The sequence below is a fragment of the Ischnura elegans genome, chromosome 2, assembly GCF_921293095.1.
Source record: "Ischnura elegans chromosome 2, ioIscEleg1.1, whole genome shotgun sequence".
NCBI classification, from domain to species: Eukaryota; Metazoa; Arthropoda; class Insecta; order Odonata; family Coenagrionidae; genus Ischnura; species Ischnura elegans.
In genome coordinates, this window is record NC_060247.1 from 56,994,042 (window position 1) to 57,012,984 (window position 18,943).

At 39.8% G+C, this 18,943-nt stretch overlaps 1 protein-coding gene and 1 non-coding gene across 2 annotated transcripts in view; both read right to left on the reverse strand.

Moving 5' to 3' along the window:
- Nucleotides 1–18,943, reverse strand: part of LOC124174235 (myoblast determination protein 1 homolog) — a 108,585-nt gene that overhangs the window by 46,613 nt on the left and 43,029 nt on the right. The window lies entirely within an intron of this gene.
- Trnai-uau lies at nucleotides 10,011–10,100 on the reverse strand. Its single transcript is given in 2 exon segments — nucleotides 10,011–10,046; nucleotides 10,063–10,100. It is a non-coding gene; the product is annotated as a tRNA-Ile (tRNA).

An 18,943-nucleotide genomic window follows, 5' to 3' on the forward strand; every position in this document is an offset into this window, starting at 1 on the left:
AGCAACTAGCTCTCATCTAACACTAATCTTGACCAGTTTCGTCGCTGTGCGATGTCGTCAGGACACTGGGATCTTTTCTGCACCAGAGATCAACCGTGCCCACTAAATATATAGGTATATAGATGTATTAAGAATAAATATTTTTTAAAATAAAGCCGTAAGCAACTTTCTCAAATAAAAATGTTGGTCTCACTGTATACTTCGTCGTAAAAGGATAATGAATTTTAAATGAACATAAGCTGATGTAAGTGTATAACTAACGGACATGTTAGCAAAATATCCTCTTGATATATTTTAAAAGCGTTCAAGCCTATAGAACCCTCTGATTTTGGTATGAGTATGAAGGCATCTTCAATCCACCGATGAAGTCTTCCCCAGTGGTACTATGCATCAACAGGACGAACATTGAGGAAATTGGTCGAGATTAAAGTCATCTATCTGAAATCTACAAGTTTTTTTTTCGATTAAACACAAATGCAAAGAACATGAAGACATCTTCAATCCACCGATGAAGTCTTCGCCATTGGTATTTTTCTTGTTTTACCGCGCCTCAGCCCTTCGGCGTAGCTTCTTCCAACATCTTCCATTACTCTCTTTCAAAAATTTTACGTCCCCACTGACACGTCCACCCATTTGGCACTTGTTCCTATACCCTTTGATTCCCTTCTTTATTGGCTTCCATTTTTTTCTCTCCTCCACCTCCTACTCGCCACTACTATCCATCCCTCTTCCGAAAGTTTTTCCGTCTTCCCCACTTCTCCCCTCTTTCCTCCTCCATTTCTCTTTCCGTTTGCCTCGACGCCCTCCCTCCGAGATCTTCTCTCTGCTTAGCACACGAAACATCTTCATTTTTCTCCTCACACCTACTCAGTATTTTTTTTTTAATATTTACAGTTCCTTCTAAATTCTCTTCCGTCCCCGTCATTAGTTTCGTGAAATACTTTTGGAATAGGTTCCGCTCCCCCCCCAAAAAATAAAAATAAAAGCAAACTTTGCTAATGAGTCATTTTCGCTCCGTACATTTCGTATTCCTGTTTGGTTAATAAAACCGAGGCTCTTGACACATTAAATGCATTTCTTTTTTTAATGTGCACTTAAATCAGTCTATTTATTGAAATAAGCCGAGCTAATATTAACTCTCGAGGCTGAAGCAAGTGTCGGTGTAAAAACGGGAATTAATGGCACGATATTCTCCGTTATCTATTGACTTAAATAAAAAACCACCGTGGAATCATAGCCAACACTGGACACACCAATGCACAAAAAAGTCGGGTTTACCATCCCCGTACATCATAATTCGCTCACTTATAACCTCGATGAAACTGTGCTGCATCTATATTTACCTTAAAATGTTCTAGAGCGCCATCTACTATTGCCGCGGTGACTGAGGAAATGGTGTCCGTTTACTCCTTATTACAGTTAATTCTCATATTTATTCTTAGATGAAGCCTCCATTGGATATCATAAAATTATTTGGATCACATCGTTTGTCTTACCTGATTACAGGGTGCGAGTAGGGATCTTATGATGCGATACACATTAAGAGTTTTTGTAATATCGCATTGCTAGGGTGAAATTCCTTAATAGTACTGCAATCCTAAGATGTTACACTGTTGGACTTCATTTCTCTTTCCCGAAAGAGTCTCTTCAATTCCCTTATGCTCTTCAATTTTACTTTTTTCCTTTTTTACTATGACCCAAGTTATCTCTTGGTCTTCCTCAGGTGGCTCATGCTTCAGTTTTCCCCCTTCATTAAATACTGACATTGTTACATGACATGGTGTATTCACTGCGTCTTTTTCTTGCGAATGATAGTCCTCAGTTCCATATCTTCTGCTATTCTTCGGTACACCCCATCGTTTCTCACCCTATTCGTCCATTTGTTCTGTAACACTCACCGTTATTTTTTAACCAATGGAATGTCCAACCAATCCATTTTCATTGAGCCGATAGCTAGCAACTAAATAAATATTACAATTACCTGCCACTCTAGAGAAAACACTACAAGAACTGAAGATAAAACATTTTGTTTGATCTATGAGATAAGTCTCAAGTGCCTGACTTCATTGAAAATTCGATCGTTTTACATTTAATCCGTTACACTTATAGCATTGATTTTATTTGCTGTAAAAATTTTAAGGAAATAAGTGAATACCTTAGTGTGGGAGGTACTGCTAAAAATGAAAAGCAATCCCCATTTTTTTTTAAATGTATAGGTAATCAGGGGTTTTCTACGATACGTTATTTTTTTTCTGACATCTAAGCAATAAATCCGTTCATTTCTATGCCTTGGTTGCATTTGTTATCGAAAATACCGAGGATATATACGGTTAACCAGTGTGGGTGGCGCTACGAAAATAGGAAGTCGTCGAGAACTTTCTTTTCTGGCGAGGGAGAGAGAGAGAATATATTGCTCCTGTTCCCCGTGGAGATGGTGGGTCATAAAAGATGTTTCCTGGATGTGAAGCTGAGTGTCAAGGATTTGCTCGCCCTGGGACACCTTATTCATCCTCGATTATGCGATCCTTTCTTCATAATTCCCCCCTTCTCTTCCTCTCACCCTCCCAGCTCCTCATCCTATAGGAATACTCCCTCTTAATTCATTCCCACTCGACACCCTTCCCCTTAATTCTCTCCTGCATAATATCCTCATCCTCTAGAGTCAACTCCCACAACTATATCCCTTCATCATTTCCTATACTCCTCTTGGCTCGGACCTCGTGGTCCTTAATTTCTGTCTCTCCCTTTTTTAAATATATAATTGCACGGTTCAAAAAATGCTCCAGGAGCACGAGGAGATCCATGTCTCTTTTAAAGATTTTTTCCTTTGATGCACTACCCTTTACCCATCCAAAACGGTTCCTCCTTCCCTATTAACTCATTTTCCTCATAGTGCTGGCCAACAAAATCCATCCTCCCTCGCCTAGTCTACTCTAGGCGTCTACGCCCTTGCTTCTTAGTAATCTCCCAGGCCAGCCCAGTCGTTATATCATAGGAGCCGTGCTTAAATCAGTGCTCTCCTATAAATCGAGATTCCTTTAGTTTTTATCGTCTTAAATTGTTTATGTTTTATGTGAATCACCAAGCAAATTTTTTTCACGTGAAATATTCCGTATTGAATGTACGATATGCCTTGGGCATTTTTCTGCTGTCTCCATAAGAAAGACAGAAGGATAGTGTCATGTGTTAAGTAACTAGAAGTAAGATGAGCGGTTTTCCTTGTAAAATTGGTTTCTAACTCGTCATGGTTCTTCAATTTTATACCGGAGTTGTTAGTGTCAGTAATGTAATGTATTTAATGCCGATTTATAGTGAAGGATGGTATTTTTCACTGATCCATCGTTTGAGTTTCGCTTTTGTGTACGCCTTGATCTAATTCTTGGCTGTACATTCTATGCGATAACATGAATTAATAATTTTACCGTTGGAATGATAAACACTGTAAATCGTAAAATATAAAACTACTGTTTGTGATGTAAATCGTATAAAATGGGATATAAAAGTATAATTTGGGCTATGTATTGAATAGAGAATTTTAATCGCTCCTCATTGAGTTATAAATTCACGCACACTTTCTAACTTATTAGATGCTTCTTTCATCTCCTCTTCAAATATAATCAGAAATAGTGAGTGGCCTATGGGTGCGAAGGCCAAGGGAAAGGGGGTTTTTAGATCCTCATAGGGTTTCAAATCATACGAGATGCACCACAGAAGTAAATTTTATTGGGATAAAATTTGCTACAAAAATACACCGGATAAAATAATTTTTAATAAGCTAAACTATTTTTTTAAACATGAAAATATGGAATTTAATTCAATCCTAATTAATTAAAAATCGCTGCACTCGCCATAACGCCAACTGTGACCTCCTTTACCCTTTTTCTCTCAACAACCTCTCTCCCTAAATCCTGGAAGGACTCTTGTTGTTGGCCTACCTATGAACCCATGCTAGAATATTGTCACAACTTCCAAATTTATTGATAGTTATTATGAATAGGTACACAATCAACTATTGAAAACTTTGGGAGTTGACGGTCTTCTTTCGGTAGGGACCTTGGACCTCGGGCACGAACCTTGTAGACTAGGGTTAATCAGTAGCGGATATAGAAAACACTCAAGAGGGGGCGCAAAAGATATTTTGAGCTACCTATACATTTGTCGTAATGAAAAATAATCAAGTTACTTGCAAAGTTTAAGAAAGTTTTATTTAAACTGATAATACGCATATATAAAGAAAGTGCCATATTATCATACAAAAAAGTTACATTATGGTGGTTTCCTATTATTTTTTTATTGCCTAAATCGAAAGATTATTACTCCTGGAGTACGTATTTCACGCTTTTAGATTTTTAAATGACGATATCAATTTTTCGCGATTAAATGAAAAGTGAAAATTTTCAAGCGCGCGAAAACGCGACGGGTAAGTATGAATGCCAGGAAATCTCTCCGTGTGACGTATTTCTGGTTCCCGCTGCCGCCCTGTGAGGTGACCTTGAGGCGAGGCTTAGCGCTGATGCGACGGAGGCTGCTAGCAGGTAGCTGAGTACCCTGCTAGCTGGTAGCGCTTGGCTTAAATAAGGATTATTATTCCCCTATCAAACGAAGGAAACTTTCCGAACTTAGGTATTTTTAATAGGTGATTATTAAGAGATGTTTCCCTGACTTCTGTGCCTCATGCATGCATTGGTAATCTCAGACGATGTACCTATAACTCCTATCTTCTCGTATAGAAACTAGGTCCCTGTGACGTCACGTGGAGTGGCCCTCGCATGGGCGCCAATCTGGCCCTTTTCAAATGAGGATAAAAATGGACCATTGCCATTCGTCTAAACCGGTATTTCTAAAACGAAATAATTTGTATATTATGAATACAGTAATGGTGGGTAACGAATCGCAATCAATGTCTTTCGTTTTCTTTGATGAAGGAAACTACCCTATTGTGGTTCTGCAATGTTCGGCAATGAAGGTCCTTCCTAATCATCGGACCCCCTGCGCCCCCATGTGCATCCGCCGCTGGGATTAATCCACTTAGATGAGGGTGTGCATGATATTAATGGTATGGTGCATTGCATATCATGCACACCCTCATCATGCATGCAATTGCATGGTGTACAATACATACTGTGCCTATCTGTTGTACCTACAGGCACTGCCCACGCAGCGTGTTACGGATTTACAATATAGGATGGTTTTCATCACTGATCCACGGTTTGAGTTTCACTTTTTTTTGCTAAACTTCGTCTTTATTCTTGACTGTACGTTCTATGCGATGGCATAAATTAATAATTTTAATGATATTTGAAATTTTTATTGAAATTATTCTATTGGAATGCTAAGGACTGTTTCCTTTGAGCAAGCGATCGGTTCTCTCATCTTCTTTTTCATTGTGATCCGGTGTATCCACCGAACGACGCCACCCTCTTAGTTTGCACAACACACATCGACCCAAATGGGAGAGCCACCTGTCCTCGATTAATAAAACTTCTTCAGAAGTTTTCCCTCTCTTTTCTCTGGCCGCCCTTTTCCTCCGTTCCCTTCGCCTCCTCGCCTTCCATTCACAGATCGCCGTTAAAAAACCTCCTCTCCGTCCTTCCTTCGTTTCTTCATCTCCCAGAAACCCTCTTTCTTCCAGATGGGAGGGATTTTCTCCCCTCACCCATCCCCTCGTCGAGAATTCCAGCCACCGAGTCCCTGGAGAGAGCTCATTCATTAAAGTGCTCGCGATGTGTTTAAAAACTCCCTCTGTCGGACTCGCGGCGAGTTAGGTTCCGATCTGTTTTATTTTTCCTCTTTCCCGGCGTGTCATAATTCTTGCGGTAAGTGTTCCCTACGTCGCCGAGGTGTGCTTGTTTACGCGGCCGCAGAGAGTTTACTCCCCATTTCACTTAACTGCTAGCGTGTTAGCAGGTTCATGGGTGAGCACACAGCGAGCACTTTCGCTCGGATCAGGAATACAGCCGGTTACTACTTCATTCAGTGTTTATAGCAACCAAGGTTTCCCACGATTGTGCCACCCAAATCTAAACTCGAAGGAGAATGGCTGCTCAGAGTCGATCTTTATTGAAAAATATACTCTTTAAATAATTCTCGAATCTTTAGGAATTTTTTTTTCAATAATTTTTCATCAGCCCCATAGCTATTGAACTCGATTAGCGAGATCTTGAAAGATGCTCCCCTGACATTTTGATCGATTCCTTGCTTTCTGCAGAGACCAAGGAATCCATCAATATATCACGGGAGCAACTTCCCAAATGTGAATGAAGTATTATAGTTCTAACTATACGATGTGTGGCCATGGGGCCTTGCATAACATGGTATTTATAAGAACAGTTAGGATAAGTTAGAATCGATCGAAATGTGGGTACGTGCCTATGAAGGATTAATGAACAGGCGAAAAACACGAAAGGGGAGATTGATCGGCGTGATGTACGAAGAGATGATTTTGCTATAATTCGTAAAAAGAAGTAAGAGAGTAGCTACATGTGGACCGTAAAATAAGGAGAAGTCGGCGTATACCAAAGGCTCGTTGAAAGAAGGAGAAGGCGTAAAGGAACGATAGGGGGGGTTTGGGGGGTGAGGAATAACTCTAAATGGATAAAATGAGTGAAGGTAAGCCCTATGCCAATCTGATGGAAGAAATGCATTAGATAATTTAGGAATGCGATTTAGAATATCGAAATCGGCATGATCCTTTTCTATAAGAATCTCCTTTTATATTATCATATTTTAGGCTAATTTATGATAATATAATAATAATCCTATGCAATTTTAAATACGCATTAAGCAAATGTTGATGTATGGTGAATATGGGTCTTAAACTAGAAGCATATGTTATTTATTCCTTCATTACGATCGGGAACCTCTTTTCTTCACAGTCAGGGCTATAAACATTCACTTAAAGATGTATTTATAATATTGAAATCCTATTTAATATGCACATTTTCTGTGACAATTTATTCCTTGCCTGAATGACAGAGTGAAAAACCTTTATTCCAATTCATTGAGCACGTAAAAAAAATCAACTTTGTGCGGCAACATTGACCTCTCTTTAGAAAATAATTTCGTTTCTATTGCCTAAAATCGATAAGGATATCTAATGCAATAACATGACTCCATGATCCATCCAAATACGATGCGCGTTGGAGGGATATGGACACAAGAACTGGGGAATACCGCAATCAACATCCGCGATAGGAGCACGCTTAGGCGCTCGAAGCGAGACCGCAATGGGAAGTGGCGCCGGGAACATGGCGGTGCTCCGCGGGCGAGGAGGCGCCGCCCTCGTGGCGATGGCGCCGGCCCCAGACAGCAGGAGGGAAGGTGAGCGCAAGAGGTGGCGCTTGCCGGCGAGCGACTGTGGGTGTGAGTTCGCGTAAACACTCGCGCAGCGGCGACCTCCCCTTCCTCCCCTCCCCTTCACACTTCCCCTCCTCCCCCTCTCTAGCCATACAGTTTACCGCGCTCCCACCCACCCTCCCTAGCGCAGCACTCGTTCATTGGACGGCTCACTTTCCTGGCGGATTTAAGTCCGCCTTTTTTTACGTTTTAAACAGTTATTGGCACGCGTGCCATTTGTGGGGAGAGAATGGAAGGGTAGAAATCAAGGAGTCAGAAAGGGAGGGAAGGAAATCGTGGGGGAAAATTTGTTTTATGGTAACAACATTGCTTTCCCATTACACGAAGGCGTATAATGTACACTTTAAGTAAGGTAAATGCTTGCATGTGAAACTATCTAAGCATACGTTGGCCCGAGAACAATTGATTCAGTTGTCAAAATTCCAAACTGTTCCTTGCTTTGGTTCTCTCCTACCTACTACTTGTCCATTGGACGGCTTACTTTCCTATCAGAATAAGTACGCTTCATTTTCGTTTCAGTTTTCATCATCATTTACATTTCAAGCGGTTTTTGGCTCGCGTGTCATTTGTTAGGCGGCAATGGAAGGGTGGGAGTCATGACGTATGAATTGTGGGGGAAAATTTGACTTGGACTATAAGTAGTACTTCGTTAAAGTTTAGGTATAAGTTAATGCATGCAGATGAAAGACTAAGCAGTAGCTGGTAAGATAACGAAGTTTTTTCATTCATCAATCAATACTCCAAACCGTTCCCCGCATTCTACCTCTCGTGTGTACTTCTTTGCCATCGGATGGCTTTCTTGACGGAATTAGTGTGACTTTTTTTTACGCTTCAAGCTGTTATTGGCACGGGTATCTTAATTGAGGAAAACGGAAGGATTGATATCGGTAATGCGTATTAACAAAATAAGCCAAGGAAAGTATGTTAACTACGAAAGTTTAAAAGCTTGTCAGGATTTGAATGAGGAATAGTGGTAGATATTCAAAGATACGGTCGAATACTATCAAATGCACTTTCAAATAAATATCGAATCTTTCGATTTGAGGGTCAAGTAGTAGCCGTGGCGGTTAGGTACTCGGTGCCTTTCATCAGTTCAATGGGCTAATATTAAAATTATGAGTAAAAGATACACCATCGACCTGATTGAAGTTTACAAGCCGTGCATTGCTCTTTTAAAGATCCTGATAATGGTAAGAGTTTATTTTATTGGAACTGGGGAGATTAATATCTGATGAGTGGATGAAATGAGAAAAAGGACTATGGATGTGGGTTCGAATTAGACAAGCTTTGGATTCCACCGATAACTAATGTGTGCTTGATGAAGTCATCTAAATACACAGCATTAACTTTCCACACGGATTTAGTCTATAACTGTCATGTAATTGCGATAGAATACCTTTCCGATAAAGTACCTACCTAGTCGAGGAAACTTTTTTTAGTAGCTTACTTTTTCTCAAACATTAGCTTCAACTTGAAGTCGTTTTGCTTCTTTGGCATTCAACATGTTTCTGGAAAACTCCTCGCATTTTGGTCTCCTTAGATCGCGTCGACGATCGAACAATGCAGTAAGTTTGTCCGTGCAAGCATTAATCATTCCACGCCCTATCGTCTCCCCGACCAATTATGTGGAGTAATTAACGTCAGGCGAACATTACTCAGGCCTATGTCCCTTTCTACCGCGCAGTCTGATATGACTATACACCTTATTACCCGTTTAATTTACAGCCTCCGCCTTTATATTCCATTACAAGGCTCCTGCCTCTTTTCTGTACCGTGCCTCTCAATCATTCTCCTTTCTTTCTCTCGAGTTTAAAGTCTCACAGAGGACTGCTTTAGTGGCTTGGAGTTACTCCGCCTATATTTAGCTTAATGCACTGTTTCGTCTACGCGCGGGAATAATTCTTTCACCGGGTTTTTGCATCCCAATGGATTTTTAAGAGGGGAGTTTGTCGTCGGCGGTCGCGAAGAATTTACTCCTCACCGAAGGATTTCCCTTTCTTTATCGCAAACATATTTCCGTGGCTGAAATTTATGAAAAGCATTCCAAAGGCATACAAGCGGATATAAGAACATTTTCTCCATTTCCAATATTCTAGTCCAATTTTAACCTGCCATACTATAAACAGCAAAAATATAAAAATGCCCAATATGGTAAGAGTTATTCGAGTTTTGTAGCATCACAAGTCAAAGAATTACTTTAATCTCTGCCATTTGTGTTTTTCCTCCCCACCATATTTAACATCGCATTGGTATAACGAATTAAAATTTTCTCATCTCTGGCTAGGGCATTTTTTATCCAATGGTGACAATGATATTTTTACTTGCAGACAACAATATATCGTGATCGGTTGCTTATTTCCTCGAGAAAAACATTTTGATATAAATTACTGCTCTGTGTTAACTCCTTTGTTCTTCCATGTATAACTGGCGGCTAAAATGTCTTGCATGCATTCAAAACTAGCATTGAAGGAGGAATTTGTTGAAGGCTAGGAGTTGTATACAATTACATAATCACATTTCTTTCACATATTTTATTTTTAGCGGATAGCATGTGCATTATATAAAAACAAACGAAGCAGTACTAGGGTCCATGAGCTGATATATATTTTAGTGTGAGCAAGGTCAAACCACACTGGTCGAGTAAATAAAAAATATTCCCCAGGTGAGGCTCGAACTCACAACCCCGGCATAGCTCGTATACTGTCATATAAGTACCGTGCGCTAACCAATTGCGCCACTGGGGACCTTGTAAAATATATCACTTTAAACCGATGTGATTAAAAAATGCCAAAATGTAAAAGTTCGTTTTTGGAGGTTTATAATGGTGTAAGCTTGCCTTTTCTTTTCACGTTTTTCATAGGAACGTTTTCTTAAAATATAGACACTTTATAATTTCCTATCTGAGATAGTGGACATAATGCATATGATGTAGCGCTTGGAAAATTTAATTGGAATACTGGATTCCTCATACCTTTTTTCAGCACGATTTGTAGAACTGAAAATATGCAAGACTTTTTTAATTCTATTTAGGAGAGGTATAACAGTAGATACTGCACATTCTAGGTTCAGTGATGTATTAAGGAATGGTTTTGTAACCGACAACCAGAGAGAGGGGTCAGGGGAAACAGAGGACCATTTGAGCAAATTAACTAATTTTAAACTTTCCACAGTGATTTCGTTAACACAATTTTTTAATGATATTATTTCTATGGAATTTAATTTCTAACATTCGACCCTAAACATAATATGGCAGCATTTTGTTTTGGGGAGATACCCGTAAACTGCGCCAAATATGGAGTGCGCACAAATGGTGGGGGTAGAGAAGGCTTCTCTTTTATGGAACCTGAAAAAATAAATTAAGAGGGGTTGCAATAAATATTATTTTTCTTTGATCGGGTTGATTGAGAAGGAAATTATTGATGTCCATTGCATATTTATAATGTTACGTTATATTCAGTCAGAAATTCTATTCCCGGATTTTACATTTATAGGATTTGAAGTGCTCGTTTTTTACGGGTATAAGGTAATTAACTAACTTCTTGTTTCTCTGTAGGTATATCATATGACGGAAATCCTACGATGTGCATATGATATAAATTCTACTTTAAGAAACTATAACTACCATTTACTACTTAGTTGAATAAACCAGAATTTATTACATAACGCTTTCATATAACTTTTTATTTTTTCAGAATCAGTCCTTGAGTGAAGTTACGATATTTTTGGAAGGATTTTTAAAATGAACCTGAATGTTGCTGGGAACGTTATAAAATTCGTTTATATCACTTTTGTTGATATGCGTTTAAATTTTTAAAATTGCATAGAAGTCATGTTTAAGGAAGACTACGGCTTTTACGGATAGCTTGTTAATTTCATTACTTGGGGTTATCATAAAAAAGAATTTCGTTGAGAATATAAATCTCTCTTAGATATAAAATCGTTTCTGGCTGATTTGGTGAAAGTTGGATATATTCAAGATGAAAAAACACAAAATCGTAATTTCCACACTTTTTCATTCGAAAGCTTTTCGGAAATTATCGCTTACGTTCTTTCATCTTGGACTCTTCGGTAACTCGGTAGGCCCGCCGGAAAATCCTACGATGTATCCAATATATCAATCGGATATATCTCCCCACATCTTTAACTTCGGATAGCTTTAGATCATACCACGTTTTGTGCAGATAAGACATGTTTATTGAGATGATATATGCGTACATGTACACTGGGGAACGTGGTGGCCTAATTGTAGAACATTTGGCTCCTCATCAAATTGTCCCTGGTTTAAATCCTCGATGAAGACTTCGAACGCCTCCAAACAAAAATCAAGAAGGTGAACCATGGAGAGGAACTTCCTGCCATGAATGAATGAAATTCATACGCCCATGACTGGGTCCAGGTTGGGCTCTAACCTCACCTACCCAAACCAGCCTCCGTGTTGAAGCACTGAGTGAGTAGGCACGTACATATTATTCACATATAAAGGGTGGAGAAATATTTGTTATGAAATTTTAACCCTGGATAGCCGATGCCAATACGAACTAATACATTTTTAGGTCGAAATCGCACCAGTTTTTAAACTACAGAATATGTGAGCCAAGCTTTCGGATTAGCCGCGAGTTTGCCCGGTTGCCGCATGCTCTGGGCGACTATTGACTTGGGATGGTTTGTCTGCATTTGCCTTTGTCCAGAGCATCCGGCAACAGGGCAAACTCGCGGCGAATTGGAGCTCTTGGCTCAAACTTCCTGTAGTTTAAAAACTGGTGCGATTTCGACTGGCTATCGACTACTCCCGAGGAATGATCCAAGGCTTTTTCTCCTCATAGAAAAATCTGCCAATTTCGTTGGTAAATCAAGTAATGGTTTCGCTAGTAGTGGGCCCCGTTGTCCCCACGACAACGCGGGTTTGTCCCTATCCCTTACTATCCACTTCTATCCTCTCCCTAGAGGCGTCGACGGGCTCCTATCGCGGCGGCGCCTCCTTCCTTTTTCCTTCCCATTCCATCCCCTTCCCGGGTGACTGAGCGTATCAATTGAATTACTGGGTCCCGGCCCCGGTATGTTGTATCCTTCAAAGGGCCCCCCTTGGGCCCTCATTCTTTGGCTAACGACTACTAGCTACTGGTTTTCTACGGAAGAATTGAAAGATGTTCCTTATCCATAGAAAACTCTGCCCCTTCCTTAGATACATCAAATTATGGTTTCGCTAATAGTGGCCCATTCGTCCTAATGTCCCCACCTCGGAGGCGTCGGCGGGCTCCCTAACGCGGCGGCGCTTTCTCCCTTTTGTTCCTTCCTCGCCACCCCCTCCCGAGGATGACAAGTCGGATACGCTTTGGTACTTGGTTCCTGGCCCTCGTGCGTTGTACCCTTTTAAAGACCCACCCTGGGTCTTCATCCGCTGGCTATCGATTATTTCAACTATCCAGGGCTAAAATTTCGTGTAATAATTTCTCCGCCCTATATACTCAATATAACTTTGGTAAAAAGAACGAATGGGTAAAATGGAGGGGATTTAAGGGAGATTTCGGGGTATTGCCGGAAAACACCCCAGGGCAAAGAGGGGTCCCGTCCAAAGGAAAAATTTGGGATTTTTGATGCTGAAAAGGTGATTTTTAGTACTCAGGAACAGTATATATACTATCGTTATATTTATTGAGGCCATCTTCTAACTCGTTTTTGGCGCTTCTTTTAAAGGATCAATGCGGGGGATGGGGGAGGGGTTGTAACCCGGAAAACCGCCCCCCGTGGCTACGCCACTGATCTCCGGTGTCTAGAACCCGGTGAATGGTTGCTTGGGAGGCCGGGGTTTAAGGTGTCGTCTCGTGAGGTGAGACGCAGGATCACTTTCCGGAGAGTATGGGATAGGCGTGCTTGAGGGGGCTTAAAGGGAGTCATTTTGCAGCGCGTGGGGGAACTCTTATGGCTCTTGCCTCACAGAGGCTTGAGGAGCCTTTGAGAAGGCAAGGGTGCCGCCTCCTCTCCTTGGCCCCTTTGAATCCTCAAGGGTCCTAGCCCCCTTGCGAAGACGGTGGGAACCAGGGTGACGAGATGGGGATGAGGGGTATGGGGAAGGCGGTTGGGGTATAGGGTAGTCCTGTGGATGGCGCTGCAGCGGCAGTACTGGATTCCGGATGTGGCAAGTCAAAACAAGGGCTTCTTGATTTAAAGTGGCCGTCTCCGGGCGAGGAGATGCTACTCAGTCTCCCGCTTAAGCACCGCTGCAGTGTTAGTGCGGTGGTCTGGGGGGGTTGCCTCTTTCCTCACTCTCGTGTATGTTGTTTCCGACGCGGTACGCTCTCTTTCAAATCTCATACTTAGCGACTATATCGTGGAGTCGTCATGCAAGGCCAGATTCATGCTCCACTTTGCGTATTTTCACCAGATATTGATACTCAGATCCTACGTACTTCAATTGCGTGTATCACCATATGTGTTTCTGTTAGAAAAAGAAATTCAGTTCTTTTCCAGTCCATTGTTAAATGATAACATTGTATATATCTATTGTTGGCCATGCATATGACCACTTCTCATATTTGTTTTCTGATTGGTTTATTACCATAATAATTGTCTTGCGCACCGCTGTATATAATTTCTATGTTCCAAAGGAGTTCACTCCTAGAACAATAAATGAGTTATTTATTATTATTATTATATTATCCTCTCTTAAGTTTACGAATGAAAACTGCAGTCATACCTTATTCATATTTCAAGAATTTGGTTGAGTAATGTGAAAAATAATTAATAAACGTGTTTTTAATAATTTTATCATGGCAACCGATTAGCCTGGTTAATATAGTATGTTATTACGCGTTGGGGGCCCGTGTTCAATACCCTATGCAGGCGCATGAGTGGTGAGATTTCTTTCGCTCAAAATAGGTGAAAAGTAGGTTTCTCAGGAGCGTCAGCGTGCTCTACCAAACGGCGATGCATAAGAAAAGGCGACCTACTATCGACAAGAAAATTATGAGCGCACGCGTTTAAACCTTAGATCACTCTTTATGAAATACGATATCTAGATTAAAAAAAAATATTTCATTTAACATAACTATAGATTTTTGTAGAAACTTAAAATTTTTGTCCGTGTGAAACACTAAAATTTCGGTGAGTTTCAAGGAGCTAAGTTTAACATTAGTTTTTTCTTTTCAATTCGCTGAAGTATTGAAAACATACTTCAATAACTTGCACAGAAGCCTATTACCTTATGGAGGAGAGAGAAGGAATTGAATCTTTGGCTATGGTGTTTTTGTTTCTAGTAAATTATTATAAAATATCGAAATTTGAAGAAAACCATTGTAAATATTAAAAATTTCGGGATGAAAATATCACCTTTTTACACAACGTAGGAAGAGTGAAATTTATCACTCAGAGAATGCCTTTTCTATTTCATTAATCTGGGTCAAAATTACTTTTTATGAATCATAATAGAAAGGCAAACCCCTCAATAATTAATACATGGTTGGTTCTTAAACTTAAATGAGGAGCGCTGTGCGAGCAATTCAAAATTAAAATCGAGTCGAGTGGAAGAAAATCTCGACTCGGCCAATATTTCAAAACTCGAGTCAGCTTGTCGAGGTTTCCCATCGCTCCACTCGACTCGAACCGAAAATTTGGTGTTCCCACAGCTTTATATTTAGGATGAACGTTGCTTCCTTGTATGTGATGCATTACATACCTATTTTTCCAATTAAACAATAATGATAGCCGTCTTTTTTTCTTGCATGAAATGCAGTAGATACCTATTTTTCTATTGAAGTACGAATTCACCATGATGATGGTCGTCAAAAGTGAAGGACACTTCGTCACTAGTCGTGCACGATTTTGTCTTCCTCCCACGAAAAACAAACTCCACACGTGGAGACGAAGAAAAAAAAACCAGACTGATTCTAAAATAGCGTGTATTTTCGTCCCCACGAGATCTCGATTTATTTATAAGACCCCCAAGTTTTGAAATTCTTCCCCCTGCTCGCCCGGATGAAATTCGCGCGTCATTTGTCAAAATTCCGTGTCTCTCTTTCGCTTTTTTCTCTCGACCTCCTCCTCGTCGTCGTCCGCCTCGCAGAAGGCCTTCCTCCATGGAGGCATCTCACGTTTCTCCACCTCTCACTCATCCTCCCACTTTCCTTTATTCCTGACTGGTTGCTTCCTTCTCCAACACCCCTCTCTGTCATTGTCCCACTTCTCCTTCTCCATGTCGGTCATCCAATTACTCGCCCACATAGATTCCACGACCAAAACACCTAATGTATTATTTAACGTCGCGACGTACCTTAGCACATGTAGATAAAGAGACGCGTCGTTTTAGTTACATGTATTAGGATACTCGAAAAAAAACTTTTCTTGTATTTATTTCTAATAGCAGTACCTGAAATAAATGACGTTGTGCGTAGCGACGCGCACGGGTGTAAATTTATTTACTCCAAGGATGAAGCTCGCCATCGGCTTAGCCAAAAATATTTTCATTTTACCATTTTCATAATGCATTTAATATGAGTATAGATTTTTGTAGAAACTTACGGTATATTTTCGTCTGTGTGAAACGCTGAAATTTCGGTGCGTTTCAAGGAGCTAAGTTTAACATTAGTGGTTTCTTTTCAATTCGCGGTGGTATCCAATAAAATAAACTTACATGAAAAAATATTCGGCTTAGCCGATGGCGAATTTCATCCTTGGTATATGTAAAATTTTAATAGTATAAGCAGGGACCTCATGATATTTACGTAATCAGGAATCAGTAAGTTCACTTATCAGCAGATCGCAAAATTTTATGTTCCATGGAAGACGCAAGATATTAGATGCTATAAATATTTTAAGTTTGCCAATGTCTTGTAAAATTAGCGATGGCGCTACTAGAGATAAATTACCATGAAAATGTTTATATCTTTTGCTTAAAGTTTTCGGTGAGACAAGATGTACCTACACCTGTTATTTTGCCCACGTTGTAGCATTTGATGCGCTCAAGACATATTTAGGAGTTTAATCCAGCTCTTTCCTTAGGATTGGGCTTCCGAGGAGCCCAATCTTCAAGTAATTATTTAAGTAGGTGCAGCTGAGTACACATTCAAAGGATTTGAATACTATTCTAAGCTATAAACCTTGAAACCTTGAAAATCAAATATAAACGGTAATAAGTATTTGAAAAGTCCCATAAAATAAGATAATTTTACTTACCTTTAAAAGTTATTGGTCTAAGTGCTCACGTTTATGAAGGGTTTTCCAGAGATTTTTCACTAAAGTCGAAAAGTCTCGAACCAATGTGGGAACTCGAACCGATGCTTAAATGTTTTTACTTTAATATTCCTTCCACCAGAAAGCTAAGACCGAGTAATCTGACGCATCTAGACGTAATGAAATGCTGCCTGAATGGTTTAAGCTTAAAAATAAAATTTGCTGTTTTTTCTAAACTATGGACTCATTGTGCGAAGTGAAGATCTTCTGCAAGATATTTTCCTTGTTTTTTTGCTCCTGAGCTTGAAAGAAGCTACTTTGAGTTATTTCAGAACTCGATACCTGAAAAATAGATTTTTTTGTCCCGCAGGGATCGAAAATTCTGGCCCGTTGGCTATGTTGTCATCGACATCCTGACTTCAAATTCGGTTGAAGAAAAAGTGCATATCCGGTAAAATTTTCCTTGTGAGCTTTCCTCAGAGCTTTAACCTTAAATTTCGTCGTAATTTTAGGCAAAAAATTATTTTCCAAAAGTCGATACCATCAGTCCTTATCTATATATCTATACATCTTATTGCATTGCAATAGGTTAGTTGGTACATTCTTACTTTGAGGATAGATTTAACTAGGAAATCCACTTGAGTTCTTAGTATCTCAATCTCGGTTCTCACTACGATATACGAAAGCCAATCAGTTAAATTACATAACGACAATGATACCTACTCATTAGCCATAAACTGAAGATTGAACTTGATTTCGTAGATTTAAAAATAGTCTAGAACTGATTTCATTAATCTCAAATTTTGGTTATTTTTATATTACTAATCATATAATGCTGGTTTCACATTGAAGATGAATAGCTAAGTATTGAAGGTTTCCGTATTTACTCAGGCCATGGATATATTGGGTTAAATACCTATTTAAATACCCCAGACACTTGGTATTTATTTAGCTCAAATCACTAGTTGAGGGGAAAGTGAAGAAGGGAAAGTTTCCAATGTGACAGCGAGATAAAACTCAGCTCCCCGAGGCTAATCTCCGTCATCGTTGCTGACACTCTTTAAGGATTTTCAAAACGCTTCTCCATGTATAACTCCCTTCCACTGTCTCCTCTGTGACGCCACCCGTCACTCATAGCAATTTCCATTCCCTGGCGAGCTGAGATGGAGCTTCCTTTATAAAAAAATGAAGTCGCGGGGAAAGGCTTTATCTATGCTTGCCGATCGCCACAATTGAGCAATTACTAGAGAGAGAGGGAGAGATGTGTTAAGGAGCCATAAAGCTTGAAATTATTTTTTTTAATGCGGAAAATATGAGGTTTCACAGAAAATAATAAAATCCTATAATTAATGATTCAAGAAACAGCGGAATGTCTCGTTGAGGATTTTAGTAATTCGGGAGTTCCAGATAAGCAACACGCTAACTATCGGCCAAATTCCGAAGTAGAGCTCCGAGGATACCAAGAAAATTGCCTTAGGAAACCACATCGACATGGCATTGGCATTGCTAGATATTTTCTGATTTCTCTTGTTATTTTGTTGGTATTAGCCAATCTTAACGTCGTAAGTAATAGATTTTATGCATTCATATTAATTTGGTTTCCATTTGGTTTCCATTAATTGCTACAAATCATCATTTACTCTGACAGTTGTCTGCAGGTTTAAAGCATTTAAGGTACTTACCCAACGTGTTACAATTTTTATTTTCTACCGTGCTAAGAATAGTGTTTCATTATTGGAGTCACGAGTTAATGGTCATTTCGAACCCTTTGAGTATTCGCCGTGAGCAAGTAGCGCATATTTCAGGCATAATTTATTAATTTCCGTTTCTCTTTTTCAAATTGTCGTTACCCCAAGGTCATACATAAGGTCGCTCGACATACCTGCTCAAAACAAAGAAAGATCTTCCTTGACATTTTCCCCTTTTTTTTGAAGTGGCTACACGATTCATCCAATTTCAGCAATGTAATCATCACAACACTATCCTCGATGCGTCGGCCATTTTGGCAAATTACGTTAGCGCCACCACCGGCGATTTGAGTCTCGAATAGTCACTCCTTAATTTTAAAGAATAAAGAGTCATTCCTGATCATCATCATCATCATCAATAGGTAGTAATCCGAAGATTGGTTTGATGTAGTTCCCCTCATTTCTATCGGCTTCTATTTTGCAATGCTTCTTTAGTTTTACTTCCTTGTCGTCACGTGGTCAATACATATCACCCTATGTCTCCCATTTCCGTTCTTTTTCTCTGCCTATCTTAATGCGACTGTTTTCGTCATCACATCGGGTCTCATGATGTGAATGAAGTTGATGGTGGGTGAATTAACTTTGTAGAAGTTATGCGTACTAAAATAAAAGGCACTTTGTTCTTGCCAAACTTATATTAATACTCGGCAACCGATTTCGACGTTTTCTACGTC